The 19,712-nt window shown below is 42.7% G+C and overlaps 1 protein-coding gene across 2 annotated transcripts in view; it reads right to left on the reverse strand.

The window, feature by feature from the left end:
* Window positions 1–18,616, reverse strand: part of TULP4 (TUB like protein 4) — a 129,090-nt gene extending 110,474 nt beyond the window's left edge. For both annotated transcript variants that reach the window (XM_044421953.1, XM_044421964.1), the window contains exon 1: window positions 18,431–18,616. The gene's annotated coding sequence lies outside the window, so the exon portion shown is untranslated. The remainder of the gene's footprint in view (window positions 1–18,430) is intronic.
* Window positions 18,617–19,712: the final 1,096 nt, after the last annotated feature.

The following is a 19,712-nucleotide window of genomic DNA, read 5'->3' on the forward strand; positions in this document are numbered from 1 at the left end:
CCTTTGTGCACTTTGGACACGGCTCCCACCTGCATCTCAATTCTGAGGCTACCACAGCAGAGGAATAAAGAAGGCAAGGCACTGAAGCAGGAAAGAGGGTGGGCTGAGCCACTAAGTCACCTGTCCTCCCCCTTTGTGGACTGGTGAGTCATGCATATGAGTGACTGAAAAGTAGGGGGCTTACTAGAAGAAAGAAATGTTTCCAGAAATGAAGAAAGAACAATTTTGCTAACAGTGAGCACTGAGAGCCAGGCATAGCACCTGATGAAGAGGGAGCTGAGCCCAGGTTGCTGTGTTACACAGTTGCAGAAGGAAAATGCATCTGAGGATATAGCAGGAAATGCTACAGCTATTGCGCTCGCCGAGTGACCCCATGCTTGTAGGGTGGCTAACAAGCATACCAGTCAAATATATGAGGTGTATGGCTGAAATCACCCATTTGGCAAAAGGCTGAGATAGTATTGAGTGACCCTTCTTGGATTCCAGGTGGCAAACAAATAAATAGATTTCCTAAAAGATTATGTGTTGCGGGCATAGAATGAAAGTGCCCTTCTGACATCTAGGGAATGACACTTGCTCTCCATCAGGAAGGTAGACTGAAGAAGAAAAGTTGGTATATGGAATCTTGAGTTAGATGGAACTGTGAGAAGAACTTTTAGGAAAAAAAGGAGCAGTCTGGGAAGAAAGGAATTTTGTCCCTGAGAAAAATTAGGAATGGTTTGAACATGCCTTAGAGCTCACTCTAAGTTCCCTTGCTCTATGTGCTAAAATAAAAGCATCAAGGAAAACTACCTTCATCATGAAGCACCTAAAGATGATGGGTTTGGTCATAGCTAGACTGACCAATTCCAGGAGGTGGTGCTGGAGGATTATGGCTCTGCACCATGACAGCTCTGCCATGGAGTTCCGCCGGGTTCCATTTTATCCTCCATGCTCTCTAACTTCTACATGAAACTGCTGGGAGAGGTCATTCGAGGGTTTGGGCTACAGAGTCATCAGTACACTCTACCTCTCTTTTAAATCTAGTACAGGTGAGGCAGTGACTGTCCATCACTGGTACCTGGCTGGGGTAATGGGCTGGATCAGGGTCAATAAATTGAGGCTTAATATAGACAAGATGGAGGTCCTGTTGGTGGGTGGTTAAGCCTTCTGAGTAAGTGACTTTAGCCCTGTCCTGGATGGGGTTGCCCCCCCCCCAAAGGACAGGGTGCACCATTTGGGAGTGCTCCTTGACCCAGAGCTGTCCCTGGAGGTGAGCTGTGGAGCTGCTCTCAGGTGGCAGCAGTGGCGAGGAACGCTTTCCTTCAGCTTCCGCTGATGCACCAACTGTGCCCTTACCTGGATGAGCAATGCCTAGCAATGGTGACTCATGTTCTGGTAACTTCCTGACTGGATTACTGCAATGTGCTTTACATGAGGCTGCCCTTGAAGACAATCTGGATACTTCAGTTGATTCAGAATAGAGCTGCCAGGATATTAATGGGAACCAGCAGGTATTCACATATAACACCAGTCCTCTATCAGTTACAATAGCTGCCAATTGAAGTCCGAGCCCAATTTAAGGTGCTGGTGATGACCTACAAAACCCTAAACAGCTTGGGTCCAGGATACCTGAGTGCCTTGTTCCATATGTGCCCTCCCACTCCTTGAGATCTGAGGCAGAGGTCCTGCACCGGGAGCCCTCCTTGAAGGAGGGCTACCTGGAGGAGGGCCTTCTCTGTGGTGGCACCCCAACTATGGAATACATGGCCCAGAGAGGTTCGCCTGATGCTTTATCCTTTTCTTTTTATTTTCCCATAATTTTAATGTCTAGTTGGTTTTAACTTGGGTTTTATTATATTGAGGTGTTGGATGCTGTGGTTTGTTTTGTTTTTGTTCTTCCGTTGCAAGCCATCCCAAGATTTCAGTGGTGGATGAGTTAGAAAAGCTTTAAATAAATAAATAAAATGTGTTCTATATATGATCTATTATGATCCAACAGGGAGAAAAGACTTTGATTTTCTATTGTAGCATCAGGTAAAGAGGCTGAATCTCAGACAGAAAAGGAGAAGACAAGTCTGAATAGTCATCATTCTGCACCAAAGAGGGGTTTAGTTGGTGCTTACATGTTAGGAGTCAACAACAGCCAGGAAAGTGGTATTGCTGGTGGTGACTGTGAAGCAACTGGTGGCTGAGGGGTTTTTTATGACCTGAAAGATGTTAGCTGGAAGAGGAAGGCAGAGAATAAATGGCAAACACTATGTGCCTCTCTAAGGCTTCTCTCTATTTGGAGTTAGAGTGTCTGTCAGTCAGAGAAAGCCTTGGAGGACACATACCTCAAAGGGGCACTGAAGCAAAAGAAAGAAAACCCAGAGAAGATCAGAAAGTAAGAAAGCAGGGAAAGAAAATTAGTCTGTTCAGCATCTCATGAGGGCATCAGCATCTCATGAGGGCATGAATTGTAGAGATGGGGGATGCTTTTTTTGTTTTTGTTTTAGAAATGAGGGAAGAGAATATTCCAAATGTTGCTTGTCACTGCAGAGGAAGAAAAGGACCTAGGATGCAGCCGCAAGCCACACCTACAGCCTGCAGAGAAGAGGTGGGCAAGGCTCCCACCTAAAACTGCTTCGGCACACAACCCATATGTCTGAGCCACAGAAACCACTAAGTAGAAGAGAAGCTTTAGTCCTTCAGTCAAATGTTCTACAGTATTTCCAATCAACAGAAAGGGAAATATACCCAGATCAACAGCCCTCTCTCCAGTTTGCATCAAGTGGAATCACAGCTTGAGCCCTTCTATAAGATCAGCTGTGACCCATTATATCCCTGGAGAAATGGTTTACTTTGGATCCATTGATTCTGACAACCTAATATCAAAAAGATGCAATGTATGAGCTTTTGCAACAGGGAGGGGTATTTTTCCATGTAACTGTACTAATCAAAAAGGCCAATAAAATGTTGAATGATGGAGAAAGAGAGAGCGCAAACAAGCTCTTTCAAAGGACAGCTTGACACTAACATTCTAATTATGCCTTATGGGGTGTGGAGACTTGTGAAATTTGCAAGCTGCATCCCTGGGCTCCTCCCCCTCCAATTTTTGTTCCATAGTCCTGCATGCAGTCTTCAAAAGCAGTAACTAAGGGGTGCAACATGGAAGGTAAGGGCACTTCCCACTGCCCCTGTAATTAGAACTTGCTGACTAGTGCCGGGTCGGACATGACTTTGTGACTAACAAAAACAGCTAGTGCCAGACCTCAAACTGTACAGTTGTCCATAAGAGGGTTCTCAAAACATCCCTCAACCTTGGTGAATCCAAAATAAGCCTGATAATTGCCATGCCGAAGGAAAATGTGCAAAATCTGACTGGCTGTGCTCCTGTTTAACCTTTCTGAATCAGAAAATTTAAAATGTGAAAGCAGTTTCAGTTCTGTTTGCAGTCTTCAAGATATGCAAGACAGCTCCTGCACAGCACCAAAAACTAACTTTCTCCTTCTTTGCCCTTCTGTTTTTTGTTTTCAAAACCCACAGACGCAACCCCACCTCTAGTCCCTGCTCTGTTACCATGAAAAGGAGATAGCTCAGTCTGAATAAAAACTATATTCGCTAGTAATCAACAAGAAAGAAGGCTCCTTGCATGGAGAGAAAGACTCATCAGCTCCTGGGAAAAGGGCTCATGTCAAGTAGTTGCTCAACCCAGAAAATACACAGCAAATGTCAAAACATATCATCCTTTTCTTCTTATCCTGCACAACAAAAGCACAATCATTCATCTAAAACACACACACACGGGGGTCATCAGGACACTCACAGTAAGGCACCCACTACCTATTTAGAAAAAAAGAAGAAATCATGCAGTGATAGACAAAGCTGAAAATTCAAAGATAAATTGGTGTTAACAAGGTATTTTCCTGAAAAAGGGCAGAGACGTATTTCCAGTGAAAGGTGAAACAATTTCCATAAAGGCTCTAAAATAGATACACAATTTTGAAGCTGGTTGCCCATCCTCCCAATCAACACATTATCCAAAGCAGTTGCCTATTCTTAACTTCTTAGATTGGAGCACTAACTCCTGATTATATGTCCTCCAGTCCAATCTGATAGGAGAAGCTACATTACTGTGAGGTTGCAGATAAGTAACTACTCCCAGGTAGCTTGCATGAGTTTGTGATCCCTTATCTGCTATTCCTGCTTTCTTCAGGCTATTTTTCTTCTTTTTCTGTCTGGTTCCTCTCTAGATCTTCTCTCCTTTGAAACAGAAGTGATAGCTAGAGAAAGAGGGTGTCAGAAATGCTCATGTCTCCTGTTGTCCCTAACTTCATCACATGCTAATTTGTTCCATCTTAATACTGCTTCTTTCTGCTATTTCAGTACTGCTACATTTTGCAAAATGAGAGCAGTAACAGTCCACTGCCACAGGGTCATCTGTAATGCAGAGGGATGGAAGCCCTTCACCAGCCTAAGTAATAGCCCTACTAGGAGTACATGTGAAAATACCATTGCTCCAATCACAGTCTTAGTGCCATTCCTTCCGTTTCCCAAATATCAAATTACTGAAGGTTGGGTGCAACCTTTAATTGGCCTAATCAGTGGATTAATCAGCTAAAGCTTTACAACCAACTTTAATCAGTGAGGGCAAGCATTAATTGCTAGGGTTGAAAATGGAAGGATATACTTATGGCTATCTTGGTCCTGGTGTGTTACTGTAATGAAAGCGTTCCTCTGGACAAGGGAAGTATTGTGCTCTCATGCTTCAGGTGCTTTACCTAACCTTTTCCTCCAGGGACTCTGCTTTCTGAGCATTTCCAGTTTTTGTTTTTTGTTTTTACAATGCAGATAATGGGCTATTAAAAGCTGGCGCACCACAGAATGCTTCAAACTAGTCATGTCTTTTTGCAATGTCTTTGTCCCACAGTGCCACCTTATGGCTGTGCAAAGGAATATACATAAAGGCACAGAGAGAAAAAATTGAGAAAGGAGAAGCAGGTAAAGGAGTGAACCTTCTGCATATATAAAGGAGTCAGCTGTCAGGGACAGGTCTTTACCCCCTTTTTTCCTCTCCAAAAAACTTAGGCAAGACCTTAGAAGCATAACCCTTTTATTAAAGGTAAAGGTTTCCCCTTGACATTAAGTCCAGTCATGCCTGACTCTAGGGGGCGGTGCTCATCTCCGTTTCCTAGCTGAGGGAGCCAGCATTTGTCTGCAGACAGTCTCCGTGGTCATATGGCTGGCAAGACTAAACACCAAAGTGCACGGAACGCTCTTACCTGCCCACCGAAGTGGTACCTTTTTATCTACTTGCATCTGCATGCTTTCGAACAGCAAGGTTGGCAGGAGCTGGGACAGAGCAACAGGAACTCACCCCGTTGTGCAGATTCGAACCGGCAACCTTTCGATCAACCAGCCCAGCAGCACAGCGGTTTAAACCACTGCACCACCTGCAGTCCCCTAACCCTTTTATTAAAACTCAATAAATTACAAAATCTCCAATGGAGCCAAGCTCAGGGAGCCAAGGTTCCATTTAGATGCCAGGAAGCACTTCCTGACAGTTAGGACCCCAAGGGTATGGAATGGGCTTCCACGGGAGGTCGTTGAGCCTCCATCGATGAGGGTGTTCAAGGATAGGCTAGACATGCACATGGTAGGCATCTCATGAGTGGAGCCAGTTGGAGCCGGGGATCAGACTAGGTGGCCCAGGAGGCCCCTTCTGACTCGCTCAGTTTCTCTGTTTCTAAGATGCTATAAATCAAAGCAATAATCTTTTTGAGCTGTGGAAGAAGCATCTGCTCATGTGAAGAGTTGAATCCAAAATGAAACATTCCCTCCTTCCCTGCTTTCGGAAGAGTCTGACTTCACCTTCAGAGTGGCTCCCGCTGCTTGAGGGGAAAATGGTGGGAACATCAGACATTTCTTAACTGGTCTGCTCACTTCAACTATCATTTCCTTACAGGGTCAAGGAATCCTCCCTCAGGCTCCTCTCAGCCAGTTCAGAAATGTCTCCCTCTTTTTCCAAGGCAGGCTGGTTCCCATGCTCTGTCTGAGTATCTTCACTTGAGTATCTTCACTTGGTAACCTGGAAGCACGGTAACCTTGAAAGCAGTGTCATCTGCTCCCCTCTGCCTACCTCCTCCTCAGAACCAAATGAATCTGTCTGAGGTGACTGTAAAGTGTTAGAGCTGGGCTCTCTCTCTCTCTACAGCACCCTTAATCCCACAAAGAATCTGGAAGCAGAAGCCTTGGTAAAGTGCTTAAAAGGGCTTAAAAGCCTAATGTAGAGACACCCACAGAATAAAATATTTTTAAAACAGCTTTTCCTTCTATGCAGAATAGATTTTGTTTATTAAACGGTAAGCAGTCCTTCAATATCTGAAAGAGACACTGTTGAGTTATCTTCCAGACTAGAGTGGTAGCTCCGATAATTTGCTGCAGCAAAAACTGCAGAGACTTGAGGATCTTAAAGTCTAACACATTGCTTGTAATATAAGCATTCAAGTGCCAGTGTCTACTTTGTCAGATGCATGAGATATAATCTGCAGTTGGCAGATTTTTACATATTTATTTATTTACTTATTTACTTTGGTTCTCAAGGGGCAGTATGGGATAATGGATGGAGTTATTCTGGGGTAGGGTGAACAGGGCACATTCAATCCCTGCTCAGCCGCAAAGCTTGGGCCCATCACTGTCTTTCAGCTTGGACCCTCAGCTACCACATAAGATTGTCTTGAGGGTAGCAGGAACCAAGGGATGCTGCCATGAGTAATTTGGACAAACATGTTAATAAGGGAAGACAGACAGATGGTATAGGCAGGGAGAAAAAAAACCACATGGCCCACCGAATAGGTGTCTCCCATATTATGGCCTGGTTCACGTATAACACTAGCCAATTGTTTATTTAACCCAGGTGTATGGCCTTTCACAGGTCTGTCTGCTAAACCATGAAACAAACTACTGATGGTTTTCTCAATTCCTGTTATATGTTTCCCTCATCCTTTGCCTATTTCTTCCATGCATCCCAAATGCCCTCCTGGTGCTATAGAACTGACCTGTGGAATGGATGTTTGTTTTTACCCACTCTTGCCTCCTACCTCTATAGCCTGACAAAACAAGCTATGAATAACCCAGGGTTCTGGAATTACATGTAAAGACACTTCACAAATCAAAGCCCCATAGTTCACAATAACATGAAGGTAACATGAGGGCAACAACAAATCCTGGGTTCTCTTTCTGGGTTGCTCATGGTTAACAAGCCATGATTTGTTAATGTGTGACTGAATTCATACATCACAACGACCCAGAATTCTCAAACCCACACCACAAGTTAGCATTATGTGTGAACCACAATGAATGTAGGACTGGCAGGGTATGGCTACCTGATACAGTACAGCCTTGCAAACATTCTTTAAAGGGCGGCGGGGGGGGGGGGTGTTCTCTGAACCTCCCTAAGTGATCAAATCAGACTGGGAATGACCCATTCCTAAATGGCAATGAAAAGGAAACGCTAGATGAAAATTGTACTTAAATGCCTACAGAGAAAATGTTGCTTTTCAGAGTGAGTTCACCATCCCCAGTCTGACAATATAAAATCTATGAATGAGATCCAGCTTCACACTGGAGGGTCTCTTTGAAATGGACTTATTTCGGTATTCTAGCCTTCCACTCCTGGATGTTAAATTGGACTAAAATGTTTCCCCAGAATTTTGAAGTGCTACTACTTTAAAGGACCAATTTGCATCCATTTATTCTCTTGTGTTCAGGCAGTCTAGTTTGTCTCTTTTAAATGTCAGAAAGATACTGTTGGCACATGATATCATGTGAGCAGATGAGCAAGTTAGAGGAAAGCATAATTGATGATATGGCTGATGTTGCCGAGAACCATAATAGAGCTATTTATGTCCGATGCGTTGGTCTACAAAATGTGACCAGGTTCTTTGGTCTTCCCTGAGATTTGTATAATATGCAAATATACTAAAACTGAATTGATTAATAGATTAGCCAATAGAAGAGGTAATTATTTGCCAAATAAACTTTTTTAGGGCACAGTCTTACTGGTATGCTAGTAGTCTCCCAAACTCAGAGGCATCCAATGCAGAGCAAGAGAAGCAACAGAGGTGATTCTTACCTTCACATCCTTCGCATTTTCACTAGACAGTCTTTTTCACCCATCTAACTACTACATCAAGGGGCACGGGGAAGGAGCCTGGAACAGCTTCAGGATGCCTTGCATCCTGCCAGTTCCGGTCTCTTCTTGTCCCTGTGCTCTTTTACCCCTCTCTGAAATCATGCCACAGCATTCTTTTTGTTTTCAAACAAAGCGAACTAAGTTTCTAGCTCTTTTAGTTCAGCAACAAAGGCTGAAATTATAGCAAGATCCTTAATAAGAAAGAGACTAGACCTTAGAATGTTCAACCACTATGACACAAGAATCAGTTTGCTCAAAGGAAGCTGCAAAATATTGTGTTATGAGAAATAAATCCAATGTCTATGTATAGCTCTGCTAACCTAGAGTCATTTCATGTCGCTGAAAAACCTTTAGGGTTCACTTGCCATATGGCAAGTTCTTCCTAGTACTGCCCCTCCCTATCCCTGTATTCCCTTATCAACACAAGCCTTAAGAGAAAGCCTTATTCTCTTTCCAAGTCCACGCATAAGATGGGGCACTCTTCTGGGAGGGATTTGCTGGCCTCCCTCTGGGCAAAATATGCTAACGAACTTTAAGTGGTTAGTATAATCTACCAGATTTGTAATGTATGATCTGCTGCTCAGCATTTTCAATTTGCTACCTAAAGGAACTTTGAGGTTTTGTACTGCTTCCTTCTGAACAGTTTCAACTGCTGCTGCTTTTACTTCTACAATGGATTTAATATTTGAATTTTGTTTTGATGCATGTTTATTCTTTTTATTATAAACCACTTTGATTTTTCCAACAGAAAAGAGAGATGCAAATAACACATTAAACTAAACCAAAAAGCTTTTCTCAATGCTTTTGTTCCATACAAGACTAAAGGTATTATTGGGGAACCACTGAAAATAAAAACTATGAAAATAAAAATGATGTTTTAACATTTCTTGGATTGGTGCCGTATCACTGGTCAGGACTGTGTATTGGAACTAGTTCTCTGCTGTTAATAGCAAGTCACTAGAGTCCAAAAAATGCTAATAAAAAGTCAATTCAGCTGGGTTCTCACAAGACAACACCCCCTATTCAAGGTTGAGTTTGGGTTGTCACTGAGCCATGGTTTATTACACTGTATGAACCCAGCTGTGTCAACAAAACAGAGTTTGTTAACCACAAACAAACCATAGTTCACAGCTCAAAAACAAACCATGTGTTCTTTCTCTGAGTTGTTCATGTTTTTGTGGGATGTTCATGGTTTGTTAGTGCAACTGCGTTCACATGACACAACTCACAGTTCAACAACCACCCACATTCAACCCATACTTAATCTTAAGTATAGGTTGTCATCTTGTGTGAAAACTCAGACAATGGAATTTTAAGTCACTCCAGCTGGGGAAAGGAGTGTGAAAATAAGGCCATGCCAGTTCTGACCCTATTCTTAAGTACCAGCTGTACCTGGTAGTGTAGCATAGGGAGTTTCAGACTGTAGTCCTTCGCGACCTTACCTAGACTTTCCAGGGATTAAATCTAGGTTGTCCTGCACACACGTCTGCTCAACCACTAACCTATGGCTTATATTGTTTGTGAAGGCTACTTTAAAAGCTGAGCCTTATTTGTTTTCTGCATCAAAGGGAAAGCCAAGCCTATGCACATGAACAAGCAGTTGCATAGAAGGCAAATTAAATTCCTCTTGTGGTAGCAACATCATCTGGTAAACCACTGTGGGCTTGTCACATTGAACTGCCAACATTTCTCCCAGCTACCTATAATCTTCTTTGAGGTATACTGAATCCACCATTTTCATGCATTACAAGCCCCACAGGGGAGCAAATTAAATTGGACTTCACGTAGCCAAGCCTATAATCTGCTAGTAAGGCTGCCTAACCAGACAGGTAGCCATTCACTTGGATAGATAATAAAACCTTCTTTCTCTTTGGCTGTGACAATCTAGTCAGAAAAGGCTTTGAAATCTTGCAAAATGTATGAACTGATGGGTCCAATGAAGGATGTAACTTAACTTATCCTGTTTCACCATTACGATGGATAACCTTTGCTTCATAAATGCTGTGTAGAGAAAATCTGAATTGAGTGATTCAGAAAATAATTGGTATGTATGAACCAACTTTTATGGAAGACAACCATCAAGCACCTAAAGACACAAAGAGTGAGTAATAGTTACTATTAACCTTCTCATATGTGAGTCTATATAGCCTTGCATGTTGTGCAGCTTTTACAACTGAGACCGAGACTATTTTGTGGGCAGTGTAGGAAGAACTGTGTAGTCCAGGTTGCTTTCACTTCATTTAAAGCAGTAGTGGGGAACCATTTTCAGGCCCATCAGTGTGGCCAATCCTGAGCTAGATGGACCACTGATCTGATTCTGTGTAAGCCAGCTTCCTGCCTTCTTTATAGTCCATCCTGCCCTTCATTCAGGTTTTTTTTAATAATTTTTATTTGACCCCCCAGAATACTCAGGCTTATTCCAATTTTCAAATATCCAGAGCAGCGAGAAGCACTCTAATGCCCTTCGGATGTTTTGGACTACAGTGCTCCAAATCCCTGGCCATTGGCAATACTGCTTGAGGATTACAGAATGGCAGTTCCTGGAGGGCTACAGGATCCCTACCCCTTGGTTACAGCATGTGTGCTTTTGTGTATGGAAACAGTGATGTTGCTGAAACACCCTTGATGGTGTCTTTCTCTCTTGAGTGGAACAAACCAGCCAGGAGGAATAAGGCGGAAAGTGCTTCAGCAATACCACCATGGGACTAGCTGGCGTATGCTCTATTCATACGTAACATTTCTTTCATAGCATGATGACAATGGCAATGACACACTCAATTACCCATGTTGCCCCATATCGGAGGAAAGGCAGGAACAGCTGTTGCTGGCCATGACAAGTAAATCCCATTGGAGTCAAACCTAGTGTGCCAGGGCTTAAACTAGTGTCACTGGTTGTGACGCTGAGGCCTTGCCTACTGAACTAGCACAGGCTTGTGTGCTTAGGCCTGAGACCTTTACATGTGGAAGAGGTGTATGCAAGAGCAGCCTCTGCAACGGGAAGGCAGTGAAGCTTTGGGAATGCCCAGGTGCTGCAAACACAAGACGCCTTTGCCTGGAGAGCCAGCGTGGCGTGGTGGTTAGAAGACTGGGGAGCTGGGAGGTCCAGGTTTTGGCCCACACTCAGCCATGATGCTCACTGGGTGACTTTGGGCTGGGCACTGACTCTCAGCCTAACACATCTCACAGGCTTGTTTGAAGATAAAAGAGGAATGGAGGGAAACTATGTAAGCTGCCTTTGTTCCTCGCAAGAGAGAAAGGTGGGATGCAAATGCAACGTCATGAATAATAAACCAGGTAGTACATTCTGCCTTCTGTAATGTATGTTCCAGTTTTCCTACTCTATCTACAGATCTCAGGGATTTTTCACCTGGAAAACATTCCCTCCAGGTCTAGACATGTTGGTACAGCCACCCACAGACTTGCAGGTTCCAACATTACAGTAATTGCCCATTTAGCCCTTTGCAATGGATACCTGAGATTGTTCAGTGTTGTCGTGGCTACATGGTCACTCCCTTGTGCTTTTACTTGGGAAATTGTATCAGGACATGATGCAAAGATATTCCCACAATTCCCTCCCTCTCACCTGCCCTCCCTCACTCTTTTTTTAAACTAAAATTAGCATTCTCAGGATTGTAATAAAAATAACTTCCCTTGTACAATAACCCAGGGATCTAAAACAAACTAGGTTTTGTAGCAAAAACTCCCCATCAATGGAAAAATAAAGAACATCAAGAGGGAAAAATCTAATATAGCTGTCCAGCTAGCCCAAAAAATATAGAAGCAGGCACAGCTGTATTACTAACCCAGATTCATTCCTCACTTTCATATGTTATACTTTCTATCTGCTACAGTTTTAATAAATAAACCCTTTCAATATTGCAGCCAACAGTAAGGAAAAGAGCCTTTGCTCTGTGGTAGAGCAAACAGTTGGCATGTAAAAAGTCTCAGCTGCAGTTCCCAGAATCTCAGGTAAACAATTTCAGGTAGCAGAGCTGTGAAGACTTTTGCTCAGACCTTTAGGATGGGATGAGAAAATTGTGACTTTCTAGATGTCAGACTCTTAACTCCCATCTGCCCCAGCCGGCATGAAAAAGCCAGGGATCATGAGACTTTGAATCAAAACCCACTGGATCACCACAGGTATATTCTATTGATGCAAAATTAAATGGCAAGAGTGAGAAGATGACATAATTGCCAGGGCACATAGGCACACCCAGTGCTCCTTTCTGGCCATACTGACTTTGGCTGGTCACTCATTCTTAGCCTAACCTACCTCACAGGGTTGTGAGGATCAAAATAGAGTGGAAGAGAACCTTGTAAGCTATCTTGGGTTCTTTGTAAAAGGCAAAAAAGTGGGATATAAATGCAGTGTCATAATAATAATAACCACACCTTGAATCCACCTGGTCAACCCCTCTCAGCAAGCTCAAATGAGCCAGGATGGGCAAGGGTCAAGAGAGGATGACGCAGGCCAAAGAGTTACAAGTACCTTATCTACATGATCAAGCCTCAGTGGATGAATCCAATCCTATACAGCCAGAAAGTACTTTGGATGCCTCACCAGAAACTCTGCTAAAAGTACTGTTCCTGTCAGCTTTCAGAGAGCTCCAATGTAGGATTTCACGGAGAAGATGACAACTCACTCTGAACCACCTAGAAAAGCTCTGAACCACCTAGAAGAGGCAGGAGGCTGAGCTTTCTTTGCTGTCCTCATCATTGCACAGTAGAACCAATATCCACTCTTACATATGTCTGCTTGGCTTCAGGACAAGCCCTATGCCTCTTTATCTTGCAGCCTCTTTCACTGGAGCATCCAGGCACCATAGGACTACACAAGGTGCTCCGGAACCTGATATGCCTCACCTTTCCATAGCATTGAAACTTTGACAGGATGACCAACACTGGCCACCTGAAATCCTGCCCCCACCCATCTGGGCAAGGATTCAGGAACCCATCCATTTCCTTAAGACACTAGGGGCAAGTATACACTTCAGAGCCACCCCCAGTCCTCTCCTAAATGTTCCACCAAAACTTGAGACAGGCATATGAGAAAGCCAGGAGTAGAGAGTCTGTGGAAATTACCTTCCACTGGCCTTTATCTAGTTCCAACCCTATATTGTTATTACTGCAATTATAATGCTATTTTTGTAGTACATTTCCCATGTGCCTGTTTCTCCAGCTCTAGCTCAGTAATCCTAACAATGGCACTAAATCATACCTTCTTTTTGTAAAGAAAATACCAAATGTCAATGAATTTAAAAATATATATATTTGTAGTTTATCTTAATTGCAGTTTTAATTATTCTGGACAATATCTTGTGATCTGACAATGAAAGGTAAAATCATATATATATACACACACACACACACACACACACACACACACTCATATAATATTAATTATGCTAGAAAAACACCAATAATCTGACTAAGGGACAAGCAACAGGTACCAGATTCATGCGGACTGGGGGTTGTTACACGCACAGATTGGGCACCATAGTTGTGAAAGGAGTATTACCCAGATTCAGCAATAGGCTGAATGAGAATGAACAAGCTGAAATTAAATCTAGAAAAGATAAGGAAAAGATAAAGTGCTGATCAGTTTAAAGCTTGGTTTAGGGATTGGGATTTAACCAATTCTGGAATGGGCTGGAGTCCCACAAAAAGTCAGGATTGATCCATGAACCTGCATTGCCCATGAATTTTCAAGCGGCAGCAAAGAGTGCATTTGTATAACTACATATACTCCATCAGCTGTGATCATTAACGAATCAGTCTGATCAGACAGTGTTTATCCATGCCTTGGTTACATCATAGACTATGGAACACTCTACAAAGGACTACCCTTGAAGAAAGTCCAGAAGCTTCAATTGGTGTAAAATGCAGCAGCTGAGCTGCTAACCAGGGGGCTGTACCATGATGATACCACTGCAGTATTGTAACTTCTGCGCTGTCCGCCAATTTGTTTCCTAGGTCAATTGGGAGTGCTGCTTTTCATCATTAAAGCTTCCAGTGACCTAGGGCTTTGCTATTCCAGGAACCACCTTTCCCATTATAAATCCATTCAGTTATTAAGAACTGTGGAGGGACACCACATTCGCAGATGCACATTTATCAGGTGTTCATGAAGGGGTCTTCTATACTGTTGCCAAGTTTTGTTATTGTCTTTCCTACAGAGCTAAGATTGGTCCTCACTCTCTCAGTGTTTCAGATGGGAGTTAAGACACATTTTTAAACTCAGTGTTCTAAATGGCAAGTTGTTTTAAGATGGGATTTTTTTAAATGTTTTTTATGGATTCTTATTTTTCTTTGGATGGTTCTACATCTCCTGACATGATCTGTAGAAGGAGATAAACATTATCAACAAATATGTAAATTGACTACAATTGTTGTTTCAAATACAAGATATACAAAAATGTAAGACATGAGGGAGAAACCATTTATTCTAAAGCTGTTCCTGATCCTCATCACCCAGGTACCTTAAAATCTAGGGATAACTCAGGCATGTGAACATTTTTCCATCACTCACCATGGCTAACATCTAGTTTTTAAAAAGCAGGAAGTGGTTAATAGAAGAAACAGTTAATAGAGTGGTCAGCTGGTTGGAGGAACATTCCTGGCAGTAGAAGGGAGGGAGTAGTTTACAACTGGAGCTTATCAGGAAAGAAGAATTTTGGCACCTAGAAGTCTTTCCCCTAGTCCTGAAGGCTCAAAAGCAATCTCAATTGATTTTGCAACTAGTTCTCATTTTTAAGAAATTTTAATTATAATCCTACAAGTATTTTGTGGAAGCCATACTGAAACCAATGACATTTACTTTTGAGTCAGGAAGGATAGGCTTTATGCTAAAGAAGAGATCAGTTATAAATCACTGGAACATCCCAGACACTTTAACATTCATATGGCACAATTTTTAAACAACCTAGGAATTGATGTGGCTACATGAGAGTTAGTGAGCACTCTGTCTCCTACCTGCTCACCATGTCTGCTTTCCAAAACAACCCAGGAATGCACTGTTCCTATGTGGTTATCATGATGTCTGAGCATGTAGGTTTGGTTGTTTATGAATTAATCAATCCAGGGTAAACCCAGTAAGAAACCATGGATGATTATTGGATTAGCTCTGAGAAATCCAAACAATTCTGACAACTGAATTGAGATGTCAACAAAAAACAACACACCCCCACTAGAATTAGGGCATTTCTGGGTTGATGCCACTTCGATCACAACAATTCTAGAGATAAACAACCCAGGATATGCTGTGAAATGCAAATCAAGTCTGTATCTGACTACTTGTTCTAGTATTTCACTGTCTTCCACTGTCCCCTTCATTGGGCATGTTGTGAGGACCATCTCTGATGCATCTCTGATGTTACAACTTTTTAAGAGGCCAGTACAAATGTTAATCACCAAAAAATAGACTGTCAGGCTAAGCTTGAGTTTTGCTTTGATTCCTTTTCCCTCCCCTTTCCTTTTCCTCATGTGTCATATGTTCTAGCTGTCTGGCAGGCTAGGCAGAGCTATTTTTAAGCTTTCTGCACATTGTTTTGTGCTTTCAGAGTGCTCTGCAAATAAGTCTACAGAATCTTTTACCTGCAAAAAGGTTACTAGATTGCTGCAGTCAGGCAGAAGGGGGGCAGGGAGTTTTGTTCCTTCTTCAGAAGTTCCTCTGAGCACAAGGGAGGCACAGACTGCCCCATTGCTCCTCCACCAGCCAACTCACTCGCTCACCCATCCTGTATGGTGTTCAATAGATGGGTTTCCCCTATCTTTACCAATTACCATGCTTCAAATTAGGAGGAATTGTCTCCCGAAGCAGTTTTGCTTGTCTTTCTTGCTGTCCACACTGGCATGGGTAACTGACCTGAATTGCCCAGGTAGCTCAAGGGAAAGTTTAGGTAAAATCTAGCCACAAACTGTCTTGTTTAGTCTTCTTCTCTGTTTCAGGCTGTCTGTAAGCAGGAAAAAGTGCATCACCTCCAAGAAGGTTAAGTTTGACTGAATACAGCTTTGTGTTTGACTTATCCTACCTTGAGATGGAGCTGAATTAAGCTAGGCCACTTTTCACTTTTTAATCCCAACATCACAATAAAATAGCCAAGTAACAAAGTAATCCATATGATTATATGGATTAAGAAGCATTATAAATTCAGGTAGGTCAAATTTATGACTAGTCAAAAAGCACAAGGTTTTAAAAAATGAAGAATAAAAACTACAGTTTTCATCATATTATTGTACCCATGCTAACATTTTTTTCACTGAATAAATTCCAGAAATATAATCATGTTAGTCTGTTAACACCTAATGCCAAAAAAAGAAGTCTCATAGCACCTTCAAAACTAACAGATGTATTGTGGTTTAAATTTCTGTGGACTAGAGTCCGTTTCATCAGATGGATTAATCCTTGAAAGCTTAAACCATAATAAATTTGTTAAAAGGTAAGGGCCACAATATTTTTACATTAATTTAATGAACGATCTTGGTGTTCATGATACTAAGAAGAAAAGCTGGGATTTGTATGAATAAAAGAACAAATCCTGAACAAACCATTATTGCCAGTGTCTGGTTCTGATGTTGTAAACTCCATCTGAATACAAACACTTGTCAAAACCTCTCATTGAAGATCACAGCATGTGGCTTAAGGAAGCGCGAATTTTAGCACAGTAAAACCGGCTTGCCAATACAACACATTGTACTGTGTGGTTTTCCTATTTAAAGAAGACCAACAATTCTCATCAAATGACCTTTTGAAATCCTAATGGCTATTGCATAGCCAAAATACTACTGCACTTTTCAGGAAATTATAATCAAACACAGACAGTCATTGAACTAATGCATTGAACCAAAGTAACAGCAAATGAAAGGGGAATGGGAGACAAGAAAGTGCAGGGAACCTGACCAGCAGAATACCAGTCTCTTTTCTACTTGAAATGAAAAGAGGTAGGATATAATAATACAGTGTTACAAATACTGATTGCTAATGTCTCACTTTGTCCATGGTTAGCTAGAGTAGTAGGAAAACCTCACAAAAGAGGACCTTCTTGATTGTTCGTTTCCTTCCTTCTGAGTTTTTTAGTTCAATCTTTAACAATCACACATCTGAATCATATAGGGCTTAGTGTAGTTTGTAGTAAGTGTAACCAAGGCAGAAAAAAACAACAAAAGTATCCACCAAAATATGTCCAGCCTTTTTCTAAGTCTGGCACTGTTGGTCAATGAGATCAGTCTTTTGCAAATGACACCTAAAGCTCTCTCCCCAACCCGCTTTCCTCTTCCTATCCTTTTGTAATTGAGACAGCTGCTACCATGTACATCTTTGTGATACTGGACAGACAATTCCTAAGCTGTATTAGAAAAGAAGGTTGAAAAGCAAAATTCCTTAGATGGTGATATAGAGTGTGAGAAGGGGCAAGAAAATGGTATTGCTGCAAATTCTCTTTCCTCCACCACCCCCCACACAAACACCAAAACAAGGGGCTTCATTCCAGACCCCGCCGCCTTTCCTATATATCCTCCAGGATGACAGGCAGACTGTAGACAAAAACACACACACAGGAATTGGGGGCGGGGGGGAATCAGGTGGTCCATCAGAACAAAAGAACGTAAGTCAAAAGCCACCTGGTTCCTTGTGTGTCACACACATCCCTTCTCCTCCCACCCACCCCGACCCCAATCACTTCCACCCACACCTCTGAGCAACCTGCATTTGCTGACTTCAATGATTGCATACTCTTTGCCCTTCTGTTTATTTATTTTCAAAAAACCACCGAGACACCCAGGAAATCTCCCCTGAGCAAGAAATACTCCTCCCTACCTCAAGAGGAAAACAAACAAGCAAACAAATAAATAGCTGGATGTTCGCACGCAGCCGGAGCATCTGACATAGATGATGAGAGCAGCGGGAGGGTACCTAGCAGCCTACTCCAACCCTGCGCTCTCCTGATGCGTGTGGACTACAACACCCATCATCCTCTATGGTGGTCAAAGGGTGATGGACTTGTAGTCACACACATCTGGAGGGCGCCGGCTTGGGGAAAACTGCCTATACTGGCACGACCCATCTGCTTCTCCCGCCCATACACACTGATCTTGCATCCTCCTGTGGGGCGAAAAGAAGAGGACCACCCGAAGGGGATGAGAAGGATGGAGGGGAGGGAGAGGAAGAAAGAGAAGCGGGGGGGGGGGCGGACAGATCCCGTTTCCACACCGCAGCTGCAATTGGCTGGGTGGGTGGCTATAATCGTAAATGGAGGTGGGGGGTGGCAAATTTCTTACCTCTCCAGCGCGCAGCAGACCAGCCAGCAAGAGACAGCAGCAGCCACTAGAACTCGTCCGGTGTGGCTTCCGCCCAGCCAGCCAACCAGCCAGCCCGTCTGCCTGCCTGCCTGCCTGCCGTCGCTCCTCCCGACAAGTCCAGCGTCTGTCTGTGTCTCCGTCTCTCGGTCGTGCTGCTGCTGCTGCTGCTGGGCCTGACTCCCCTTTCACGTGATGCAGCCACATGACCCAACATGTTACTCGCCCCCCCTCCAAATCCGGCATTGTCCCTCCCCTTCTCTCCTTCTCTGTTCTGCAGTAGGCAAAGCATCGAAATATCAAGCAACTAAAAGCAGGGATTAGCATCGCCCGAGAATTATTGCGGTGCCCGGGGATCAGGCCAGGAACGTGCGAAAGACCAAAGACGACCGCATCTCTAAGCGCGTGCAGAGTGCTTTTGTGTGCACTCCCTCAGCACTAAGTCACTATAGCTTGCCATCTGAAAGGGAATACAGGCAGTGCATCCAGATCAAAGGGGTCAGTTTTCAGGCCCTGGCCTGGTACGACGTGAATTTCATTTAAGCCTGTTATTATATTAGAATCTTCTTGGTTTTTTCATAATGAAAAAGGAATGAGATTTGTGGTCTGCAATTTATTACTGCATTGAGCATTTATGGCACAATAATTAAATGCTACAAATATGACCCTACAGAACTGGTGCGTCAGTGTGTCTTAGCTATTATTTGAAATAATAACAATAAAAATAATAAGTTGACTTAGTTGAGTACTGATGTGAAAGAATGGGCCACACCACTGTTTTTCTTTTATATTATTTAATTTTCATTTAATGTTAAAAATTTCAGTGCCTGTAGAAGCACATTTTGAGAATATGCACCAATCCTTTCATGTAATACAAATGTTAATTCTAACACATTTTGAAATAGATCCAAAACTGCTGTGGGTGCTGTTTCTGCAATGGACTGGAATGGAAGCATTGAATGAACAAAACTACAGGAATCGACACCAAAATTCACATCCACTGAGAAGGTTCTAGTTATTCTAAGTACTTGTTTCTGCTGTTCCAGCATACTGATGGAAAATGCAAGATTTCCAAAACCTTGTAAAGCCAGCTGGAGCAAAGGTATGGTGGCACACACAAAAGGTGAACATTAGCTGTATGCTAATAGGCAACAACAGCTTGGGGCAGATGCTACCAAGTATGTAACAGTCAAACTATCACTGGTAAATTGCCTTCAACTGCTGACTCAGAGTGTGAAATCCCAAGTGAAACAGCTTTTATTCA

This window comes from Varanus komodoensis, unplaced genomic scaffold (assembly GCF_004798865.1).
Source record: "Varanus komodoensis strain SLA01 unplaced genomic scaffold, ASM479886v1 scaffold1, whole genome shotgun sequence".
NCBI lineage: Eukaryota > Metazoa > Chordata > Lepidosauria > Squamata > Varanidae > Varanus > Varanus komodoensis.